Genomic DNA, 20,195 nt, shown 5'->3' on the forward strand with positions numbered 1-20,195 from the left:
CACCACAGCACAAGTTAATACACGGAATCTCTCTCGAAAGCAAATCCGCCATAGAACCGCAGTGCCGTGAACTGTCCTCAGCCAATTTGGTGCCACAAAACACTGAGGTTCTTTTTGGGAGATGATGACATCTACCGAAGAAGCCTGACCTTAAACTTCAGATCAGACGTTCCTCTACAAATGTAAGCATTTACTAAATAAACATGTCTCAGCCGGCAGGCATAAAAATGGTCCTTAGAACCTGTTGTGCAAGTTCAAGGAAGTGCCAGAGCGTTGTCCTTTAATGCTTGTCTCACCCCTGTCATGAAAGGTTTTCTAGAAGCAGACACCAAACATCCCAGAGGCAGCATGCCTTTTAATAGGCAGCAAGCAACTATTACTCTTTGTAACAAGACCTGGGCAAAAGGACTTATAGGAGTCGAGACTCAGGTGCCGTCCCTAAAGGAGCGAGCTACGGGCCTTCGTCCCTGTTTGTGCCTCAGTGGTGACTCTATCTGCCTGTCTATCTACTATCTGTCTGTCTATCTATCTATATCTAATCTATGTATGTATCTATCTATATCTATCTATCTAAAACTAATTCATATATATCAAATACATAATACCTTGAACCTCACCAATAAGACCACTTCTAACATTTATCAAGCTAATTAGCAATTCCCTAATTTCACAAATAAAAGCAATGTCTGACATTCACAGAACCTCCGGTGGCTGGATGAAATGCTTGTAGAAGCTGGTCTTGGAGTGTGACCGTCCACCCATGGAAGGGGGATTTTCAATCAGGGAATCTGATCGTCCCCTAAGTTGAAATTTAAACTAGTTAGCGCATACATAAAATTACACTGGTCTTCTAATTTTGAAGTAAATTGCAGACATCACGACATGGAAATTACTATCCCTGCTTCACCCTCCAAAAACATCCAGCCTGCCATACCCACAGTGAGAGCCTTTCCTGTCTGCGACAGGTTTACTATGGAAACCAGCTCAGGGATAGAGCAGAGGACATTGATTGCGCTAACGTTGGATTCAAAGAGAATGTTCCCAGTACTCCTGCTGGGCAGCCAACAGAGGTCCCGGGATATCCTGTCACACCTGTGATGCCCTGACACGCGGTTACAAACACAACACCTATGTCACAGTAACTACAAGTGCTCAAACACCTTTCCTACTCCATCAGTCTTGGAGAAATCATTTATTCTCTGACATTGACTGAGAGGCCTCCTAGCTAGCCAGTGCACTAGACTCCAGTTCAGACAAGTCACAAACCTTGTCATGGAGAAGCTTTCAGAGTTGGGCAGGAGTTCTTAATCTGGGGCCCATGGCTAGGATCCAAGGATGGGCTTCAGTGGTCTGTGAATGCTCTGAAAAGCAAGGCCTCTGTGTGTGTGTGTGTGTGTGTATGTGTATGTGTGTGTGTGTGTGTGTGTGTATACTGTTCTATACTGAGTCTATATTGTTCATCAGATTCGTAAAGGAGCCCTTGACTCCGAAAGGATGAAAAAATGCTTGTCCATGGGGAAACCTGTGAGAGATGACTGCATAATGAATGCATTTACTCAGACTTTGCTATGGAAGGTCAAACTGGAGACCACATAAAAATGGACTTTTTATCAAAAGGACCAAAAAAATGCTTGGACATAATAACTGGAATGAGGTAAGAGCTTATTTAAGAAATGTCCTCATAACAGAACTAATGACTAATAAAAATGGTACTAGACACATTACAATGAAGGAAACTCCATCTTCTCCATTATAAAAGTCAATCACAGATTCAGTAAAGCAAGGGCTCAAGGTTCCTTTGAGACATGACCATGTGTACAGGGTAATAGTAATAACTCCCAAACCTGATTTTAATACCCATTTGCCTCTTCATGTCAAGGATGAAGGACAGTGGGAAGAATTTACAGCCATGACCTGACTCTCTACTGCTCCTTGCTGGCCTAGAATATACATCAGAGTTAAGATAATGCAGGGACTTCCCTGGTGGCACAGTGGTTAAGAATCTGCCTGCCAATGCAGAGGACATGGGTTCGAGCCCTGGTCCGGGAAGATCCCACATGCCGCGGAGCAACTAAGCCCGTGTGCCACAACTATTGAGCCTGCGCTCTAGAGCCCGCGAGCCACAACTACTGAGCCTGTGAGCCACAGCTACTGAAGCCTGCATGCCTAGAGCCCATGCTCCGAACAAGAGAAGCCACCGCAATGAGGAGCCCGTGCACCGCAACAAAGAGTAGTCCCCGCTCGCCGCAACTAGAGAAAGCCGCGTGCAGCAACGAAGACCCAAATCAGACCAAAAAAAAAAAAAAGATAATCAATGCACAGGTAACAGGGACATTTCCCCCTCAAACTGTTCAAGTCTGTTCAGCAAAGAGTTTAGCTGATGTCAATGAAATTCATGGTCCAAGAAGTTATGTGCTATATCCATTGTGTGGTTTTCATAATTCCTGCTACATCTCCTCAGATGCCAGTTTGAGAAGCACAGATTTAACATCTCTGAGGTTTGGTTTCCTCCATATATTAAATAGGAATAATACAACCTAAATCAACATGTTTCTGGGAAGATTAAGTATCATTTGTTGGCTAAGTCGTATAACATAATCATTCTGCCTCGTATCTAGTATGTACGTAATAAAGGCTAAGGTCCACCTCCACCCCAATCTTGCAACTAGGTGCGTGCAAAGTTGTGGTCCCCAACTTTGATGTGCACAGAATCACTGGGAATGTGTTAGAAATGCAAATTCTCATGCCCACCACAGATGTACAGAATACAGAAACTCTAGGGGTGGAGTCCAGTGACAGTATGTTAGCAAGCCCTGCGTGCAGTTCTGACAGATGCTTCATTGAAGAACCACTGATGTAGAGAAGTGAATTGCAGTCATGGCTCTGCATCACCTCGGACGCTTTTAAACATGATTGATACTCAAATCTACCCTAGACTAAATCAGAACCCCGGGCATTGATAGTTATTAAAAGGACTCCCAGGGATTTAAGTGATTTATTTTAAAGCCCAGGGAAGTCCACTTCTCTCCCCTTGTGTGGTCTGTGCTGGGTACTTGAAATCCCATCAATATCAAGTCCTCCCCTCTAGATGCAGACCTGCCACGGCACTTACCAGCTGTGGGATGATGGGGAAGTTTCCTACACTTCTCTTAGACTCAGTTTCTTCACTTCCGAAATAGAGATAGTCACAATCCTTACCACATATTTCTACTCTCAGATGTGAAAACTGAAGTCCAATGTCTTTGTCACTTGCAGTGTCACCCACAGCAGTAGCAGGAAGCCCAGGACCAGCCTTTGCTGTGTGCTCTCTGCTGGACAGTCATGTGTCTGGGTGAGGGGAGAGGAAATACCTGGGGTCATGGTGAGAGCTTTGGTAAACCTTATACTATTTTTGGCTTAAGTAACAAAAAGCAGAGCTGCAGGTATTCACTGGAGAACACGCCATCTAGAAAGGGGACTGTGGGCCTCGCAGGACTCAGTGGGAGATGTGTGAGGCAAGAGAAGGACCGGCAGCAGGAAGGGGGTGACTAATGGGCATGCTCAAGGGTGGATTCACAGCTTGTTTCCACGGGGGCCAGCGGAGGGGCAGGCAGCATTGGTTAGGACCCATGGAGACTCAGATTTCATAGTCAACATAGAAGAGAGGGCTTGAAGAGTGAGGGGTAGTCCGAAACAGAACAGAGAGGATATCTTTGTCCACTCTGGTCTGTTTGACAGAGATGGAGGGAGGACCCAGGGACAACGTGGCTCATTTCTCCTTCTATAACTGCTTTCTCTTGCTGGGCAAGGAAGACACAAGCCCAAGGATCCATTAGCTCAACAGGACGGGAGCCCAGAAATGAAGTAGTTCACTCCAGGAAAATTCAGCTTTGGGGTTACTGAATCTGCTGTCTCTATCCTCATCTCCTTCCTCTGCTTCTTCCGCATGATAGACACAAACTTCTGAATCACTAGCTGTGCTGGGTGAGAATGCTCATTGTTGTCTGAGAAGGAGCTTCAAACTAAGCTTCACAGCTTCTGCCTCCAAGTATTGTTCACACACAATATCAGAGATAGAGCAATGGGGAGAAAGCAGCTGTCTCTAGACCTCGGCCCATCATGGGTCGTCATGGTCACCGTGTGTTGGTGACCAGGCTCTGCCCCCTCTTTTCCTCCCTGGCACATTCTTCCTAATGCTGAACTCCTTATTCTGACCTTGGTTTGGGACTCAGAAATCTCAGGTCTCTGATTAAAGTGTTTTTTCCTCCAGTAATGCCTCTTCCCACCTTCCGCCATGATGACCAGGAATGACAACACTGTGGCATGGGAACCATTCCCACGCTTAGGTTGGAAAATGCACCTAGGTCCGTGAGAACAATCAACGAACACTCAGTGAAGACTTTTTCCTTATAACACAGAAGGAAATCTAGAAGCATATTACTACCCTCAACATTCTAAGACTTTATTGGCACTTTTTTTTTTTCGATATCATGGGGGTCTTAAAGCCATTTACAGTAGAAAACTGACATTTTATGGCAGATGTTATAAAAGCAAAACAAATCCATAGTTGTAATCCCCAAATGATTGCTCATTTCACTTAAATAAATATTTGAGATTCAAAATTCCGGAACAAACAAATAAATACTTTGGATATCCACGACCCTTAAGTGTTTGCCTTCAGTGGGGAGGGAGAGAAAAGAAGGAAGTAGGAAGGAATTTGAAGAAAGCAAATCTGAGATGTCTCTGAGCCCAGAGGGCATGTCCAAGGCCAGAGCCTGCAGGGACAGGCCTGCCTGAAGGACACATGCAGAGCCAACCAAGTTTCAGTGGAAGCGGAGGCCAGCATGTGGAGATGCACAGTGGGGAGAGAAGGGGCAGGTGTCAGAGCATGGCCCGGGCTGGGCACTCAGTAATAGGAAAGATGAGAGTGGGATTCAGACCGGAAGACCAGAAAAGCATTCAGGAAGGGAGAGCTAGGAGGGGTCCATCTTCTAGCCAGGTTCTAAACAGCTTTTCTAGCTCAGCAATGAGGACCCAGAGCCGTGGGCTGGTCCTCTGAATCTAGCAAGACTGTAATTTCACAGAGATTTCAAGTAGTAGTAGTAAGACAGCCTATATCTGTCCCTCAACTATAATTTGGTTGATCTGTACAGAGTTGGAAAAGAATGAGCCAATAAGGTCAATGTATTGTATCAATGTCAATTTTCTGGCCATGATATACTACAGTATGCAAGATATTATCATTAGGGGAAATAAAAAGAAGGGTATATGGGATTTCTCTGTATTATTTCTTGCAACTGCATGCAAATCTAGAATTACCTAAAACAAAAAAATTTAGAAAATGAGCTAACCTTTACAAATCAGAAGATTTCATATCAAAAAAAATTTTTTTTAAAAAGATCTGCCAAATTAAAGATCTGGCAATGCCATGCTCATACCATGTTCCCACGGTAGCATGCTATCCTATCATAATAATCGCAGGAAGGGGAGTAGCATCTGATTCCTCAAGATGGGCCTTAAAATCTTCACTTTGCCCCATTCACCACCCAGCCTGCTTCACTTATGTATGTTACTTGTCTGGTCTCCGTGGATACTAGATTTCTCCCACCCTTCTATAAAGAGTGATGGAGTTGAAGGTTAGGTGGCCCAAGAAGGCATCTGAGTTTGCACAATTTGTCTTGGGTTTAACACTGCATCATAAATGAGAATACAAGGACACCTCACTCTCTCCATCCCCCTGGGGTTGTGCACATAATAGGTACTATTATAGTATTCTTCTATAGTCACTGAACTACTTAGGATGGGTTCCAAGAAAAATCAATGACATACTAAATGTCGTGCTATTGCAATTTCTTTCATAACTCAGGAGCCATATAAAATACAGGGAGTTCTTAAAGTCACAAATACTCTGAAATTATTTATGAAATAGGACTTAGGTAAGGCCTAATTTACCAAAGTTGAAAATGACATCTAGACACACGATTTAATTGGAACTCTCATATACACACACACTATGATTCAAAGACAGGGTGTCATTCCAAATGGAGTCTGCCTTTTGGTTTTCTGAGATTAAAACATTTTCCACATTAAAAACCTGTCCCCTTTGGTTTCCACATGGTAAATCGTTCAAGTGGAATCATTTATCCCAAAGGCAATGCAATGTTCCCATTATCACTAAGTAGCAAAGGGCCAAAAAGCCAATGGGGTAAAGACAGGGAGGATGGATTGAGGTCATTTATTCCTTGCTGCACCGAAAACAGCATGAAATTGACTCACACATACAGCTCCGTCTTTGTGTTTATTAAAAGATGTTTTGTATCATCCTTAGTCTGCTCAATATATGGTCCATCTCCTCCACTGGCATCTCCTCACTGTGCACATAATGCTCACACGTAGTTTTTCCTGGTTAGGCCATTCTAATAGTGATGCTTTCTCACAATTTTAGCCAAGAAAATCAGATTTCCCCAATGAGGAGTCTTTTAGGGGTGGAATATTATAGCACACAAACTATATAGTGGGGAGAAAGCATGATATTTTTACATATTCTTTCACACATGAGTTAGCTTATCAAGAGAGTTACATTGCTTGTAAAACATATACACGCTACTATATATAAAATAGATAATCAACAGGGACCTACCGTATAGCACAGGGAACTCTACTCAATATTCCATAATAACCTATATGGGAAAAGAATCTGAAGAAGAATGGACACATGTATATGTATAACGGAATCACTTTGCTGTACACCTGAAGCTAATACAACATTGTACATCAACTATACCCCAACATAAAATAAAAATTTAATAAATAAATAAATTACATTTAAAATGCAGGGGCAGATGTAGGTCCTGGCTAATGGTCCCTCCTGTTGCCTGTTGGGTCAAGGACTCACTGATGGGATTCTCTCATTCCTCTCTGGTGTTGAACTTTGACCCACAGTATGCTCCCTCTCCGCTTAGCTGTTTTCCAAATTGGTAAATACACAGACCAAGCTGCTTCTGACCATTACGTCTTCAGATTTATTCAGTTTGGTCACACAGGTTAATTCAACCCTCTGGTCCCCACTAAGGCTGCCTCAGTACATACTGGTAAAACGGGTTATTAATGTTACCATTTGCACTGTGTCACAGCCAAAGAGGTTGTATATCTAGAACTCCTTGCAAAATGCTTGGCGTCTGTGGTCACCAGCGGCCACTGATCTGACCGCAGCTCGTGCATCTGGGAAACTAAGCTGTAAACGTGAGGTGCTTGCTCCGCTGGATTGAAAGCGGTGTCGATGACATCCAAACCCAGCCATTTCACAGGAAATGTAGAATTGGTTTGCACTCCGTGGGGCATCAGCTGGACCCTGCTATGAGGCATCTGGTGAGGCCATGAGGCCCCTCCACGTGCGCGGCGGCACGTGTGTGACGGCCAGCTGGCAGGGCAGCTGCTGGCCCAGCCCACTTTGGGAGCCAGCTGACCACGCCTCCCACAGACAATGCATCAAAAGGTCAAAGGGGCTTTGGCTCTTCCTTTGAACAAGTGTGTTTGGTCACCAGGGGTTCCATTGGCCGCTGGGCAACAGATCAGGCAAATAATTTGCAGCTTCCCTAATTAAGGTAAACTCCAATCCCCGAACTAGAGCTCTACCTCCCAATGGTACTTGTATTCCTTACTCAAATATTTTGTTGCAAACACGCATCCCCTCTCTGTATACAGAAGCTCTCTTGTTGAGACTTTAAAAAAAAACGATCTACTCTTTCGATTTTTGAAATGATGCACTTATTCTGAATGGATTTGTAGTTATAGATAGAGGTATAGATAGCGATCAAATATGGTTTTGTTTCCCAGAGATGAATTTCTCGGAGCAAAAGTTAAACATCGTTGTGAGTGATGCATTGTAAGCAACTTGGTTTGATTTTGAGAAAGAGTCAAACCAAGAGTCACGTTGAGTAAAATATTTCTATTCTTCATTTAGTGCCAGCTCTCTCTGCTACTAAATGATCTCAGGTTTCTGTTTGGCCCTGAAAAACCTCAGGCTTCCCTGCCGTCTTCAGGATGTGGCACGTTAAACAGATATCTAGGGAATTCCCTCCTCTGTACCCGGGGCCACGTGGGGCTCTGGGTCTCATGGGGAACAAGACAGATGAGATCCCTTCCTCCACTGACTGAAACGAGTGGAAATTTCGTTCTAGTCATCCTTCCCTAGCAAACACATGTGTTCTGTTTCCCAAATCCAAGATATGGGGAATTTCCACACAGGCTCAATCTAAAAATCTCTTTAGATTTGTTTTTCAGAAATCACCTATCGGACTATAGAGAAAAAAAACATATATTCTGGAAAAACTTTTTCACATTTGCAAGAAGCCTCAGGATTCCTGAGGATGTGGCACCTTTAGAAGAGGAAAGAAGCCGTCCTCTTGATGTCAAGGATTACAGCAAACAGAAAGCACAGGCTTCTTGAGAATGCCTGACTATGTCTGAAAGATCGGGGTTCCCCGTCTCTTGTTAAACTTGGAGTCGCAAGGAAAGGGGCTAATGTCCAACTTGACAGTGAAAGTGATCCGCTCTGTCATCATCCAAAAAAGTTAGTTTGGTATCATATTGAAATAACTACATCCTGCAGGATTTTTACAGCCTGTTTTTCTATATTTGTCACTCGGTGGGATTTCAACTCAGCCCAGATTCATCACTCTAAGCTTTGTGTGAGAAACATCTCATGCCCTGGACCAAATGAGCACATCCTGGAGAAAACTCCCGTTCCAAAGCAACACGCAACTTCCTAAGAAAAAGGGGCCTCCAAGGGCAGCATCCTTTTATGTTACAAAAGCCCTTTCCCTGCCAAACATTTGGTTTTGCACGCGTCGAAGGGTGGGGCAATGCTTAGAACGAGAGTAAGAAACACAAGTTTCAATAAGAGGACTGCCAGATACCCTGCTTTCAAAATGTTGCTTCAAATGAAAAACATTTTTCTTCTTACACTTTTATGTGCATGACAGGAATATCTTTCTTTTTGCCCTGGAGAGTATATTTTAGAATATAAAGAATGTATTTTTTGGTTTGTTTGTTTCTATTAAGGACCACGTGCTCTTCCATCTGGCTCACCTGGGTTTTTCCAATTATTGGCCCCGACAGTTGGCACTTTGCTCCCATCAGCCCCAGAGGATCCAGTGGGGACAGCTCTCCCGGCATCTCATGATTTGTGACAACCCCAAATGGCGATTTCCCATTAACCTCTGATTGCCTTTCACCCCCCCGAAAAGCATGCGCTTCTGTCCCACAAGGTGAAACTACAGATGTCACAGCATGTAATCAACCTCCGACTCACTTTCCCAGGTTGATTTTATGAGCTCAGGAAGTCAGGTGGCCAACCAGCCGGCCAACTGCCTGAATGGTGGCAGGTGTCCTGCCCAGCAGAGAGCTACCCCAATGCGGGAAATATGCTAATCCGAGGGGTGGGGATGGGAGCCCCGGGCTCTGTGACCTCTCATCTGAGGGGCCTCAGTGCACTTTTTGCAAGATGGAGCTACTGTCCTGCTGGGCCTCCAACGGGAGATTCAGAGGAGAACCACCATGGAGATCAAAGGATGGCAGGAGAGGACCTGAGAGCAAAGGCTCCAGGGCCCTGGTATTATTTTGCCAGGAGAAGAGAAGCTGGAGGTGGAGGGGGTCGCAGAGGTCAGGATGGTAGAGGGGCTAGTACGTCATCGACGTGGCCAGCTGTTCAATGTTCTGAGTGAGAAGAAAAGCAAGAGGACAGAATGAATGTAAATTGCGATGGGGAAAATTTTGTTTGCCATTTCCAACAGGGAGGGCTGTTGAACACTAACGTGGGTGACGGGGAATACGTTTCATGTTTTAAAACTCAGATTTTTTTCAGTTGAGAATTTTAAAGGCAAACTTGTCTGGAAGCAGGGAGTAGACGGGGGTGTGTGTGTGTCTACTCTGAGCAGGGAACCTCTGAGCCCCCTTCATGTAACCACGTGCAAAGTAGGATTTGGGCCTTCACCACTGCCCCTTCCAACTGATGATTTCTTATAACATAGCATTAGAGCCTGCCACGCAGGACGGCCTAGACCTTGCTTTAATGCTTTATTTAGCTGAGATGGGACTTGTCTTTGTGGCCAAGTGACAGACCAAGACCTTGGAGGATAGGCATCCTGATTTCAACGCTACTGCTAATCGGCTCTGAGACTTTGAACAAGGCCTGAACCTCAATTTCCTTGACTGTCTGTCACACGGGGACAATTGCTCTTGGAGGACTGCGTGGAGGGACATATTATGAAAGGAATGCAAAGCACAGTGAACCCAAGTATGTAGTAATTAGACCGCTCGGACTTCAGGGCTACACTCAAATAGTAAAATCCCTGATTCCCTTACTATCATTCTAATGAGTTTCTCCTGCATCAGCCTCTGCGTGAGAAACAAGAAAGGTCAGAAGGACAAATGGAGAACTCAAGAGCACAGCGATGCTGGTGTCCAGGCTGCTGTCTCCTTCTCTTTCCCAGGTCTGCAGCCCAACACTGGGCACAGCTGCATGGCCCAGACCAGCGCAAGGCAAACACACATGGCATTGTGACTGGCGCTGCGATCTCTGCAGTGTTTGGACATTTCAACTGGAAATATTCCACCTTGAAATTCTCAAATATCAGAACTACAGAACTCCATTGCCCTTGGTACTTGTCATGGGTTTGTTCTAAATAAATACAAAATGGACAAATAAAAAAATATAAGTGTTTTAGCGTAGCAATACAGGGATGGAAATTTCTACCCCTAGAGTGGGTTCAGGCTGAGGACCTGTTCGGTCACAAGGAAAGAAAATAAAACTTGTCCACCTAGAATTCTAGCTACAGAGGAAAGATCCTTCAAAAGTGAAGGTAAATTAAAGGAACTTTTCAGCCAAAAGCTGAGAGATTTTGTCCCACGCAGACCTAAGATGTAAGATCTAAGATGTACGCAAGAAATGTAAAGGAGGCTGTTTAGAGCGCCCCTGCCTTTTCGGTTTGTCACCGGTTGGAACGTTACTTCTGTCCATAACATAGTGTGTGTTGCTGCTGCTGGACTCAGAAGCCTGAACTGGGCAGTCCTTATGCAACTCTAGAGTGCTAGAGGCAAAAAGACCAACTCAGCATATTTCATCAATACACTTATTTTCCAAACAGGAAATAGAGGGTCAGAGAAATAGAGACAAACTAAGAATTATACAATTAGTAGGGGGACAACACTGCAATTAGCCCCAGTTAGACCCACTGGGAAAATGTTGGGGTCACTAAGTCATATGATCTACCCTGTTTGAAGGGCCACAGACTGATCTCTAGTGAGATAAATACCGTTCACAGTCATATTTTATTTGGCAGACAAAGTAGATTTTTTTTCAATTCAAAATTAATTGCCTTGAAAATTTAGAAGGCATTGTCAGGTGAGCTCATAAACCTATTTGACCACAATCGGCCAGACTGCCAGTGTTTTCTGCCCCCTTTAGATGGGACATGTACTGTCTACTTTGCTGTAGTCACCACCACCCCCTAACGTCACCATGACACGAGGTCAGAGGTGATTCAGAATGAATCATCATGCTCGCACAGTTACTTATCTTAACCACTCATTTCACTCATCTATCTTATTTTCCTGGGCCGTGGGAACATTTGATTTTGCAATCCCTTCCCTTCCATACGCTACTTCTATTTTCCTAATTAGTAACCACGATACACCAACAAACAAGAAACTCAATGTCTACCTGCATGCATGGCATACTCTTGATCCTATAGTGATTACGTGTACAGAGAACTCAAGACATATACATTTACATAAGCTAGTATAGGAGGCCCATTTATTTTACCCACTTGTGTTTGAGAATAAACGTTGCCAAAGTCCCACTTGTTGTATCACAATATTCTGAAGGAGAGTGGTGACCATTTTGCCATTTTCCTCAGTTTCCACTGGGTAAGATGTAGCCTTTCCCAGTATTTTCTCCTGGGCTCTCGCATAACTTCTCAGGAAGATGGGGCAGGAGGAGAATCTAGTTTTTTTTCCTGTTTTGTTTTGTTTTGTGTTTTCGCTGCTCCACGCAGCTTGCAGAATCTTAGTTCCCCGACCAGGGATCAAATCCAGGCCCTGGCAATAAAAGCGACAAGTCCTAACCACTGGACCGCCAGGGAATTCCCGGGAGAATCTTGTTTTAAAACTGTATTAAAAAGATGATAGGTTTTGCACAGCAAAGGAAACCATAAACAAGACCAAAAGACAACCCTCAGAATGGGAGAAAATATTTGCAAATGAAGTAACTGACAAAGGATTAATCTCCAAGATTTACAAGCAGCTCATGCAGCTCAATAACAAAAAAACAAACAACCCAATCCAAAAATGGGCAGAAGACCTAAATAGACATTTCTCCAAAGAAGATATACAGATGGCCAACAGACACATGAAAGAATGCTCAACATCATTAATCATTAGAGAAATGCAAATCAAAACTACAATGAGGTATCATCTCACACCGGTCAGAATGGCCATCATCAAAAAATCTACAAACAATAAATGCTGGAGAGGGTGTGGAGAAAAGGGAACACTCTTTCACTGTTGGTGGGAATGTAAATTGATACAGCCACTATGGAGAACAGTATGGAGGTTCCTTAAAAAACTAAAAATAGAACTACCATACGACCCAGCAATCCCACTACTGGGCATATACCCTGAGGAAACCATAATTCAAAAAGAGTCATGCACCAAAATGTTCATTGCAGCTCTATTTACAATAGCCAGGACATGGAAGCAACCTAAGTGTCCATCGACAGATGAATGGATAAAGAAGATGTGGCACATGTATACAATGGAATATTACTCAGCCATAAAAAGAAACGAAATGGAGGTATCTGTAATGAGGTGGATGGAGTTAGAGTCTGTCATACAGAGTGAAGTAAGTCAGAAAGAGGAAAACAAATACAGTATGCTAACACATATATATGGAATCTAAGGGAAAAAAAAAAAGGTCATGAAGAATCTAGTGGCAAGATGGGAATAAAGACACAGACCTACTAAAGAATGGACTTGAGGATATGGGGAGGGGGAAGGGTAAGATGTGACAGGGTGAGAGAGTGGCATGGACATATACACACTACCAAATGTAAAATAGATAGCTAGTGGGAAGCAGCCGCATAGCACAGGGAGATCAGCTCGGTGCTTTGTGACCGCCTGGGGGGGTGGGATGGGGAGGGTGGGAGGGAGGGAGATGCGGGAGGGAGGAGATATGGGAACGTGTGTACATGCGTAGCTGATTCACTTTGTTATAAAGCAGAAACTAACACACCATTGTGAAGCAATTATACTTCAATAAAGATGTTTAAAAAAAATTAAAAAATAAATAAATAAAATGGATGACGGTGAAGGATGCACAACTGGTTAAAAAAAAAAAAAAAAAGATGATAGGGACTTCCCTGGTGGTCCAGTGGTTAAGACTCCACGCTTCCACTGCAGGGGGTGCGGTTCGATCCCTGGTCGGGGAACTAAGATCCTGCACGCCGCACCGTGTGGCCAAGAAAATAAAAATAAAATAAGATAGACCCATTTGTCCACAAAAAATATATGTATATGAATTTCATAGCAGTATTATTCATAATAGCCGCAAAGTAGAAACAACCTAACTTTGCATCAACTGATGAGTGGATAAATAAAATATTTTACATCTATACAATGAAATATTATTTGTCAATTTTTAAAAAATGAAGTATTGATACATACTACAACGGGGATGAACCTGGCGACACTGCAGGAAATGGGGAATGACTACTAGTGGGGATGAGGCTTCTTTTTTGCGGAGATGAAAATGTTCCAAAAGTGACTGTGGAGATGGTTGCACAAGTTTGTGAATATCCTAAAAATGATGAAAGAGTACACTTTAAATGGGTGGATATTATGGTATGTGAATTACATCTCCATAAAGCTGTTATTTCAAGAAAGATAAAACAGAATAAGCGTTTTGAAATTGGGAAAGGGGAACTAATATTTTGAAAGGAGCTGCTATGGGCCAGGCAGACTCCAGCATGTGTGTGTCTGTGTGTGTGTGTGAGTGTGTATAATTTTATTCAAGCCTCACAGCAACCTGCCAGGCAATTTCATTCTGCCCATTTCACAGATGAACAAATAAAGGCTCACAGAAATTAAGGCTGCCTTAACTAGTCACTTGCCAAGCTGAGATGTGAACCCACATCAGTCATGCAACATTTTCTCCTCTAAAAGACAAGAAACTAAATAGAAACGATTTCCCATGGCTTTTTTTTTTTTTTTTTTACTGCTGCATGTTGACTACTTAATTATGAAGAGGAGAGTAGCTTTTCTTTTCTTAAAAGCTAACCTGCGATATGCCAGCTGATAAAAAGTCAAATGGGGCCTTTTTCTCTCAAGGTGACACGTGTTCTTTTCTAAACGAAAAGCTAGACCTGCTGAAACCATTTCTGTCTGTTGGTATTTTCTCACTTACCAAATATTCTCCTTGAACTCACCTCAGCTTTCTCCCTCACTGGATATCAGAGCTAAAAACACTGCCTAATGTACCTCCCCCTCCCATCCCTGAATACATAAAGCAGCACCCAGGTAGCACTGAACCTGTTTATGACATCCTCATTCTATCGCTACACATGTCTCTCATCATTAACATCAAAGAGCACTTACACATGAATTCATATGGACAAATTCCTCAACGAAGCATTCAGGATGCATGCACCTGCATCCAGCCCCAATCACTTCAGGAGGTTGTGTTAAAGCACAAATCATTGGGGAGGGCGGTAACGTGGGGTGAGAGGAGACAGACTCAAATAGAACTCATGCTTCTTGCCTTAAATGAGGATCAGCCTGAGCTATACACGAAGGGGCAGCCGGCAGAGAGCGTCTGGGATGCCAGCCATCTCCAAGCCACAGGCACGGAGTCTGCATTGACTCACATCACAACCCATCAGCTTCCCAACTGGGCTCCAATCCTTACCTCTACTGAAGCAGGAGGTCTCCACCAGTGAGTGACCTCGCTGCATCATCAGGATCACTGCAGCCACTCAGTTTGGCCCCCTACAGACTCAGCTCTCTGATCTGACAGCCACCGTCAGATCGTTCTTTCCTCTTTCCAACAGGACCAGTGTGCTTCCTCCTGCTTGTCAATATTTAACTACCCTGTCAAGTTACATTACACCACCTGCACTAAATCCCACCCCAGTGATAACTAGGGGGTGTGCCTGCTCTACTCAATTCAACTCAACTAACCTTTATCAAGTGGCTTCCATTCATTCATTTCTTTCGACATGTATTGAGCACCTACTGAATTTGGCACTGGAGATACAGAAATGAAATATCCGATCCCCCGACAGTCAAGACAGTGCATTATGTGCTAGGATGCTGGAGCACAGAGATAGGGGACTCTCTCATTCCAGATGGCTACCAACCGAGAGATGGAGTGAATGGGACCAGAGAATTTCCAAAGATGGGGACACTCAGAGTGACATCCCTAATGGGCCAAGCTAGATCCGGACAGACACAGGAGGACAAATGCGTGGCCTCTGCCCTCAAGGAGTTTAAACTCAACACAGGGAGCTCTATCCGTCTATAGGCTAGCAGGATTCCTTTCATGAGTGTCACAGGCAAGGCGCTGAACATTAAACCAAAGAGGGCAGCCATTTCTCTTTTTTTTCTTGATGCGTTGGATCATCAGCTATTTCTTTTTTTTTAATGGAATTATATTTGACATATAACTTTGTGTGTATATTAAGGTGCACAACATGTTAATTTGATACATTTATATTTTATAATATGATTACCATTGTAGTGATAACTGGCACCTCTATCAAATTACATAATTATCATTTCTTTTTGGTGGTTGGAAATATCAAGATCTAATCTCTTAGCCAGTTTGATGATTATAGTACAATATCGTTTCCTATATTCACTAGAGTGTGCATTAGCTCTCTAGGACATATTTGTCACTCGTTGCATGTTTGTACTTTTAAACAGCATCTGTCTTCTCCAGCTATTTCTAAGACTGAACATTTGAATGAAGATGTCTTAACAGGGAAAGCTGACCGCAGCCTATAGATCCCTCAGTGTTACAAATATGGGTGTCTCCTCAGATCTCTCAAGTAACAGATAAACATAGAGAGCAAAGGAGATTGCCTGGGACCTATCTGCAAGATCAGGGGGAAAAAATTTGGGTAACACAGAGTACTATTCTTCCCTGGTCAAAGGAATTAATCCGGGACAAAATGGCTCGGCTACAGGTAAACAGGGATCTGCCACATACCTTTCTAATCTCTCCGTGACTTTTCCAAAGCAAAAATTCCTGACACTTAATGAACGGTTGATGGCTCTTTGAAATAATATAGACAGACTTACAGTTTAGTATTGCCAATTGGGCAATACTAAACTGTGGTCTTTCGCCCCATCTGTGATCAGACGGCTCAAAACCTACTGACTTTGGGATTTTTTTCAAAGTTTGAGTTTACCACCAAAGCACAGCTCTCACATATGCCCACGTAATCTCTTTTCTACCAAAACTTACTTCAGCTTCGTGCTCCAGAGAACAAAGCTCCCCGTTTACGTGTGAACATTCAAAGGACCCCACCATCGGGAGCCTAAGAGACCGGCCACGGAAAGTGTCGGAATATTTGAATTGCAAACCACGGCCTGGGTGGGGGATCTCAACACATCTAATTTGGGACACGTTCCAAGCTCAAGAGCATCTCTGCATGGAAGCAGCTCTAGTAGTCAGTTTCTCAGGCCATTTCCCAGTTCCACACGTCTACTTCCGGAAGTGTTTCTAAAGTGAATGTTTATTCGCTTTATTGCAATATTTTACTACAAGGTATTTAAGGTTTTGACAAATACTAACTGACATTGCCACCATTCCAATGAAAACTGATGACCCGGAACTAATGCCGACGACTTGGTTGTGGCCAAAGATGTTGTCTAGTCCATCAGGGATGTTCAGCGGAATGCTGTTCCAGATGCCTCTTTCACATCCTGGAAACACGGTTTGATTTTGGTCTTAAATAAAGCCACATTGCACGTTGAATCATCAGAAAACTGAAGTTTTACCACACTCAGACTTGTTCTTTTTTTTTAAACCGAGACTTTTTTCGGAATCTTTTTTCTTAATAACACATAACACGCTTGGCATTGGGAATATTATACATTATTAATGGAACAATTGTTACTACTAATTGCCCAATGCCTAGGGATTTCTGGATCCAATTAGAGTGGATTTGTGCCATTTATCTTGCAGTCCCACTAGAAGGATGAGGTACTATATGACCTTTGTTTTTAAAGGCAATTTTAGTAAATTACAGCAAATATGAGGGACATTTTAAAAATAATACCACTAATATCATATGTGATGAGATAACTAACTACCATCCCATAGAAAATAACCAGCAAATGTGACTGATATTTCCAGACGTGAATCATGAAGAACTTCAGTTTTCAAAAGACAGAATATTTCAAATATTCCCTGCTTATGTCTTGTCTACCCAGCTTTACAAAACAGGACAAAAAGAGGGTTTGGGGTTTTTTGTTTGTTTGTTTTTAATAAGTAATCTAAAAGAAAACTTCCAAAATAAAACGAATTGCCCCAAAGCCAATTTAATAGTCTTCTTTTTTAGAAAGGAAGTGGCATTGTGTACTCATCATGAGTATAGACAAAGAACTTGAAGCCTCAGTCAATATCACGTGACCCTGGGCGAGGCACTTCATCCCTGTGATGAGGTAACTATGCCTGCCCACCTCTCATGAGGAGCAATTAAGGAAAAGTGATTGGTTGTTGAAGGTATACACATGCACTCATGTGTGGCAGGGAGTACTGGGCCTTTTAAAACAGTCACTCTGGGAGCACAGGACATGTTCAAGGTCACAGAAGAGACTTTCTCAGGTTGCTATTAACTGTCCCAGTTTGCCCAGGACTGGGGGACTCCCAAAAAGCATGACTTTGAATGCTAACACCAGGAAAGTCCTGGGCGGATCATAGGCTGGCCACTCAACTTCCTATTAGCTCATGTTTGAACTCTGTCCTGGGAACAGACTTCATGTAATATGATCAGTTATTTTGCATCCTGTCTGAGCCAACCGATTTTGATTCTTCAGAATTCAGTTGACTTTTTGAAATAAATATTTAGAGCCAGGCCCAAAAAATGATACGGATTTTCACAGTGGATGAAAAGTTTGATATAAAAAGGGAAAGGAGTCCATCAATTATAGGGGTTTTCTTTTCTGAGACATTCAGAAACTAAATCTAAAAGTGAAATTAAAAAAAAAAAATCCAGAGGGATTTTATAACCTTGCTGCTTGAATTGCGTTCATAGGATTGGCAATATTGGCATCACCAGAGCGTGTTAGAAATGTACAAGTCTGTCCCACCCCAGACCTGCATCAGAATCTGTGTTTCTGTAAGATCCCTGGGTCTCTGAGGCTATGACAGTTTGAGGAGCCCTGTTTTAGAATTTGTTTAAGCCTGGGGTAAGAGGGAACAAACCTCCATAAAAACATTTGATAGAGTTATAAAAATAAAAAACATTCCTGCAATTCAAAGACTTATGACCAAGGAAATGAAAGGCATTATTGTAATTTATGTTTTTGTGCCCTGTGAATTTTAGCTTCATAGTCGAGGAGGCCATAAAATATAATTCAGTTCTAAATGAGGCCAATGATTCAATAGTTTTCCTACAAGGAAGCCTTTAGGATGCCAGGATCCACTTCAAAGGGTAGAGTGAGAATGTGTAGGGATTCCGTCTGCATAGCAAGTCAGTCACCACCCTCTGTTCCTGGCATCTCACTGAGTAGGGGGTTGAACCTGGGAGGCCTCCTAGGCTTTAGGTTTACATCTGAAACACCAGTGGGCAGGGGAAGGATTGAGAAAAAGCAAGTTTTTGACATATGGGTAGAGAGGTCTATTTTGGAATGGGAGGTTTGAGGGACCTAATAAACACACACGTGGGGTGAATTTGGTATTTGGATGTACTAGTCTGGGACTAAGCAAGTTACAAAAGAGTATGTACCTGATTTCTTTTTGTAAAATAACTTGGAGACCTGTCAGCATAGAGACTGTATTGGATAATCAGGGGAAAAGGGATTTTATAGAACACAGCATTCCAGGCCTTAGAGGGCAGTAGAACTAATGCCCTTTGGCAAAAGGGAGAAGGGAAGCAAAGCAAAAACAAAGCAAAACAAAACAAAACAACCGTGATAAGCAAAGAATACCTACAAGTGAAATTTAAATGGGTGACCATAATGTGGTGAACTGGAATAATATAAAGGTTTAAAAGCTTTGCTTCCTAAAACAGAAGATGCATATTGTAACAGCAAATACAATAGGAGTCTGAATCCAAAATTCCAAATATTTCAAACGGGGAGCCAGGAGATTGAGTGCAAAGTTTTATTTGTGTGTGTACACGTGGACATTTTGTACCCTATGAACAGGAAATGCATAGCCTTGTTTCTGCCCATGGGACATAAGTTTACAGAAAAAGGTTAGGCATGTGGCCACAAAGGAGACTCTAAAATTCCTTGAAATAAATGAGGAAAGGAACAACAACAGTAACAACCAAAAGACCCACGAAAATCTAAGTGTTTTCAATTAAAAAATGGTCTTCTAACTGAACCAGGTATCAAAAATGCCATAAAAATACAAAGTACAAGTTATTTAGACATAAGTACAACAATCAGGAAAACTTCATATCAAAACTGGGATGCAGCTGAACTCAGAAGAAACCATAAACCTTTAAACGTTTTTATTAAAAAGGAAATTGAAGATAATTATATACTCAACCTAAGGAATTAAGGAACCTAAGAAAACAAAATAAACTTAAAGAAAACAGGATAAGAAAAAAACCTAAAATACATTAGCTAGTAATCAATTTATACATTAGCTGATTCAATAAACATTTATTGAACAGTGCCTAGGAGTTGTTTTTTGTTGTTGTTTGTGTTTTGCTACTTTTCTAGATTCGGTGAATATGGCAGTGAAGGAAAACCAATAATAAATAGATGAACAGAAAAATAATGGATGAATAATTGATGTAGATATTCCTCCCTCAGTGAGAAGGAATGTAACTCCCTATTCTTTAAGTAGAACATGGAAAGTGGGGGGTGGGGGGGGAGGAGTAGTAACCTTACTGTGGAGAAACCTGACAAACACTAATCAGCCAGGTGATCATGGTAAACATCAACAGTGATATATCCTGTTGATAGTATGTACCCCAGAT

At 42.5% G+C, this 20,195-nt stretch overlaps 1 protein-coding gene across 14 annotated transcripts in view; it reads right to left on the reverse strand.

Annotated features, from left to right (window-relative positions):
- NCKAP5 (NCK associated protein 5) overlaps positions 1 to 20,195 on the reverse strand; it is a 1,062,317-nt gene that overhangs the window by 786,745 nt on the left and 255,377 nt on the right. The window contains exon 1 of one of the 14 annotated variants that reach the window (XM_057551422.1): positions 13,702 to 13,773. The exons of the other annotated variants lie outside the window; for them this stretch is intronic. The gene's annotated coding sequence lies outside the window, so the exon portion shown is untranslated. Of the gene's footprint in view, positions 1 to 13,701; positions 13,774 to 20,195 lie in introns of those variants that run through there. 14 annotated transcript variants of the gene reach the window in all.

This window comes from Balaenoptera acutorostrata, chromosome 8 (assembly GCF_949987535.1).
Source record: "Balaenoptera acutorostrata chromosome 8, mBalAcu1.1, whole genome shotgun sequence".
Lineage (NCBI taxonomy): Eukaryota > Metazoa > Chordata > Mammalia > Artiodactyla > Balaenopteridae > Balaenoptera > Balaenoptera acutorostrata.